Source organism: Otolemur garnettii, unplaced genomic scaffold, assembly GCF_000181295.1.
Source record: "Otolemur garnettii isolate 467f Iridium unplaced genomic scaffold, OtoGar3 scaffold00154, whole genome shotgun sequence".
NCBI lineage: Eukaryota > Metazoa > Chordata > Mammalia > Primates > Galagidae > Otolemur > Otolemur garnettii.
This window is the reverse complement of record NW_003852549.1, coordinates 2640368-2645218: the sequence shown is the minus strand read 5'-3', so window position 1 is coordinate 2645218 and position 4851 is coordinate 2640368. Positions and strand designations below refer to the sequence as shown.

The 4851-nt window shown below is 41.9% G+C and overlaps 1 pseudogene across 1 annotated transcript; it reads left to right on the top strand.

The window, feature by feature from the left end:
- The first annotated feature begins 722 nt into the window (after window positions 1–722).
- Window positions 723–2398, top strand: LOC100958542 (annotated as a pseudogene). The gene has a single exon (XR_154581.3). The product of XR_154581.3 is annotated as a heterogeneous nuclear ribonucleoprotein F-like (transcript).
- The last annotated feature ends 2453 nt before the right edge of the window (window positions 2399–4851 follow it).

Below are 4851 nucleotides of genomic sequence, written 5' to 3'. Positions count from 1 at the left end.
GAGTTGGAGGTTGCTGTGAGCTGTGATGCCATGGCACTCTGCCCAGGGGGACAGCTTGAGGCTCTGTCTCAAAAAAAAAAAAAGAAAAAAAAAAGAAAAGAAAAGAAAATTGGTATAGAAGGGACATTCTTAAACTGATAGAGGCCATCTATAGCAAACGCGCAGCCAGTATCATATTGAATAGAGTAAAATTGAAATCATTTCCACTTAGATCAGGCAAGGTTGCCCATTGTCACCACTGCTTTTTAACATTGTAATGGAAGTCTTAGCCATCACAATTAGGGAAGAAAAGGTGATCAAGGGTATCCATCTAGGGTCAGAAGAGCTTAAACTTTCACTCTTCGCAGATGATATGATTGTATATCTGGAAAACACCAGGGATTCTACTACAAAACTCCTAGAAGTGATCAAGGAATACAGCAGCATCTCCAGTTACAAAATCAACACTCATAAATCTGTAGCCTTTATATATATACCAACAGTAGTCAAGCTGAAAAAATAGTCAAGGACTCTATTCCATTCACAGAAGTGCCAAAGAAGATGAAATAGGGAGTTTACCTAACAAAAGACATGAAAGATCTCTATAAAGAGAACTATGAAACTCTAAGAAAAGAAATAGCTGAAGATGTTAACAAGGTGCATTTGCCAGGCGGAGGCCACGGGAACGCAGTTTGTCTCACGATCTCTTCGGTGCTTCCCGCCAAAACACGCACAGCCGCGCTGCTGGTTTTCCAGCCTCGCAGAAAGTGTTTGCCCCCTGGCCACTTGAATTTCTGTTTCAGGTTAAGAACAAAAAGATGCACCTGGACTTTCCTCGGAGCTCTCTGCATTGTTAAGCTTCAGGTGGAATTTGAGGGCTTTGAGCTGTAAGCCTTGCTACTTAATAGAAATCTGTCCTGCTCAACTCCATGGACAATTTGTTACCTACGGGAAGTGTCTCCCACTGAAGGCATCCAAAGTTCTTTAAGCCTCCAAAAAAAAAAAAAAAAAAATCAGTGCCCTAACAAGTGTCCATGATGCTGGGCCCCGAGGGAGGTGAAGGTTTTGTGGTCAAGCTCTGTGGCCTACCCTGGTCCTGCTCTATTGAGGACGTGCAGAACTTCCTTTCCAACTGCACAATTCGTGATGGGACCGCAGATGTCTACTTCATCTACACTAGAGAGGGCAGGCAGAGTGGTGAGGCTTTTGTTGAACATGAGAAGATGATGTAAAAATAGCCCTGAAAAAAGACAGGGAAAGCATGAGACACCAGTACATCGAGGTGTTCAAGTCCACAGAACCGAGATGGATTGGGTGTTGAAGCACAGCAGTCCCAAGAGTGCTGACAGCGCCAACGATGGCTTCGTTGGGCTTTGAGGACTCCCATTTGGATGCACAAAGGAAGAAATTGTCCAATTCTTCTCAGGGTTGGAAATCGTGCCAAATGGGATCACATTACCTGTGGACCCCAAGGGCAAGAAAACAGGGGAAGCTTTTGTGCAGTCTGCCTCCCAGGAGTTAGCTGAGAAGGCTCTGGGGAAGCACAAGGAGGATAGGGCACAGGTTCAAGAAGTGTTCAAGAGCAGTTAGGAGGAAGTTAGGTCATACTCTGATCCCCCTCTAAAGTTCATGTCTGTGCAGTGGCAAAGGCCCTATGACTGCCCTGGCACAGCTAGGAGATATATCGGCATCGTGAAGCAAGCCAGCCTGGATAGGATGCAGCCTGGCGCCTACAGTGCAGGCTACAGTGGCTATGAAGAGTACAGCGGCCTCAGCGATGGCTACGGCTTCACCACTGACCTATTTGGGAGAGACCCCAGCTACATACATCTGGGATGTATGACCACAGATATGGAGATGGTGAGTTTGCAGTGCAGAGCACCACTGGGCACTGCACCACATGAGGGGGCTGCCATACAAAGAGACTGAGAATGACATTTACAACTTCTTCTCTCCACTCAACCCTGTGAGAGTGCATATCGAGATTGGCCCAGATGGAAGAGTGACTCACAAAGCAGATGTAGAGTTTGCCACTCACGAAGAGGCTGTAGTGGCAATGTCCAAAGACAGGGCTAATATGCAGCACAGATACATAGAGCTCTTCTTGAATTCAACAACAGGGGCCAGCAGTGGGGCATACAGCAGCCAGGTGATGCAAGGCATGGGGGTGTCAGCAGCCCAGGCTACCTACAGTGGGCTGGAGAGCCAGTCTGTCAGCAGCTGCTACGGGGCTGGCTACAGCGGGCAGAACAGCATGGGTGGGTATGACTAGTTTTGTAGGAACATTTAAGTTTTTTCAATCAAATTTTCACAGGCAGCCAACAAGCAATGAAGAGCAGTTATAACTCTAGAGGAAGCTGTGGGGACCCATTTTGCACCATGAGTTTGTGAAATCTGGATTAAAAAAATTACCTCTTCAGTGTTTTCTCATGCAAACTTTTCTTCTAGCATGTGATATTGAGTAAACTAAAACTATTTTCAGCTTTCCCAATTAACATTTTGGTAGTATACTTTAGAGTAATGTTATCTGAGTTTAAGTAGTTTAAGTGTGTTAAATATGGACCTTTTGCCACCACATGGCAGTGAACACACTGGGAAGACGTGCTTTTTGGAAAACTCAAAGGTGCTAGCTCCCTGATTCAAAAAGAAATATTTCTCATGTTCATTCTAGTTTATTTTCATTTAAAATCTTTTAGGTTAAGTTTAAGCCTTTAAGAGTTAGTTTTGAGAATTGAGACACAATACTAATACCGTAGGAATTGGTGAGGCCTTGACTTAAAACTTTCTTTGTATTGTGATTTCCTTTTTTTTTTTTTTTTTTGTGATTTCCTTTTGGGTGCATTTTGCTAAGTGAAACTTGTTAAATTTTTTTGTTAACTAAATTTTTTTCTTAAAATAAAGATTTTTCCACAATGACTGGCACAAGATTACTCAGCAAAAGGTAGCAAAATGACTGGGTGGTTGAAAAGAAATCATTTTAATCTTGATGTATATTAGTGTGAATTTAATAATTTCATACATCAAATCTATGATCTCCCTTATATTCTTACAATGAGGCTAAAAAAAAGTTTAATAAAAATGTTAACTATGTGGGAAAAAAAAGATGTTAACAAATGGAAAAACATACCATGCTCATGACTGGGAAGAATCAACATTTTTTAAGTGTCCATACTACCCAATGCAATATATAATTTTAATGCAATTCCCATTAAAGCTCCATACTTTAAAGATCTCAAAAAAAAATAATACTTCATTTTATATGGAATCAGAAAAAACCTTGAATAGCCAAGACATTACTCAGAAATAAAAACAAAGCAGGGCTCGGCCCCTGTGGCTCAAGTGGCTAAGGTGCCAGCCACATACACCTAAGGTGGCGGGTTCAAATCCAGCCCTGGCCCGCCAAAACAACAATGATGACTGCAACCAAAATATAGCTGGGAGTTGTGGTGGGCATCTGTGGTCCCAGCTACTTGGTGACTGAGGCAGGAGACTCGCTTGAGCCCAGGAGTTGGAGATTGCTGTGAGCTGTGATGCCATGGCACTCTACCCAGGGGAACAGCTTGAGGCTCTGTCTCAAAAAAAAAAAAAGCAGGAAGAATTACACTACCAGACCTCAGACTATATTATAAATCCATAGTGATCAAAACAGCATGGTACTGGCACAAAAACAGAGAAGTAGATGTATAGAACAGAATAGAGAACCAAGAGATGAACCCAGCTACTTACTGTTATTTGATCTTTAACAAGCCAATTAAAAACATTGAGTGGGGGGAAAGATTCCCTATTTAACAACTGGCACTGGGTGAACTGCCTGACAACCTATAGAAGATTGAAATTGGACCCACACCTTTCACCCTTAACTAAGATAGACTCTCACTGGATTAAAGATTTAAACATAAGACATGAAACTATAAAAATACTAGAAGAAAGTGCAGGGAAAACTCTTGAAGAAATCGGCCTAGGTGAATATTTTATGAGGAGGACCCCCCTGGCCAATTGAAGCAGCATCAAAAATATGCTACTGGGACCTGATCAAACTAAAAGGCACAGTCAAGAACACAGTAAGTAAAGCAAGCAGACAGCCCTCAGAATGGGAGAAGATATTTGCAGGTTATGTCTCTGACAAAGGTTTAATAACCAGGATTCACAGAAAACTCAAACATATTGGCAAGAAAAGAACAAGTGATCCCATCTCAGGGTGGGCAAGAGACTTGAAGAGAAACTTCTCTGAAGAAGACAGGCACACGGCCTACAGACTTATGAAAAAATGCTCATCATCCTTAATCACCAGAGAAATGCAAAGCAAAACTACTTTGAGATATCATCTAACTCCAGTAAGATTAGCCCACATCACAAAATCCCAAAACCAGAGATGTTGGCATGGATGTGGAGAAAAGGGAACACTTCTACATTACTGGTGGGAATGCAAACTAATTTGTACCAGAATGTTTATTGCAGCCCAATTCATAAGCAATTAAGTCATGAAAGAAGCCTAAGTGCCCATCAACCCATGAATGGATCAATAAATTGTGGTATATGTACACCAGCCTTAAAGAAAGATAGAGACTTTACCTCTTTCGTGTTTACATGGATAGAGGCTGAACATATTCTTCTTAGCAAAGTATCTCAAGAATGGAGGACAAAGTATCCAATGTACTCAGCTCTACTATGAAAGCAATTTATAGTTTTCTATAACCCAATTATAGCCCAATAAGAAGGGGAGAGGGAGGAGGGGGGGAGGATGGGTGGAGGGAGAGTAATTGGTGGGACCACACCTATGGTGCATCTTACAAGGGTACATGTGAAATTTACTAGGTGTAGAATATAAATGTCTTAACACAATAACTAAGAAAATGCCGTGAAGGCTATGTT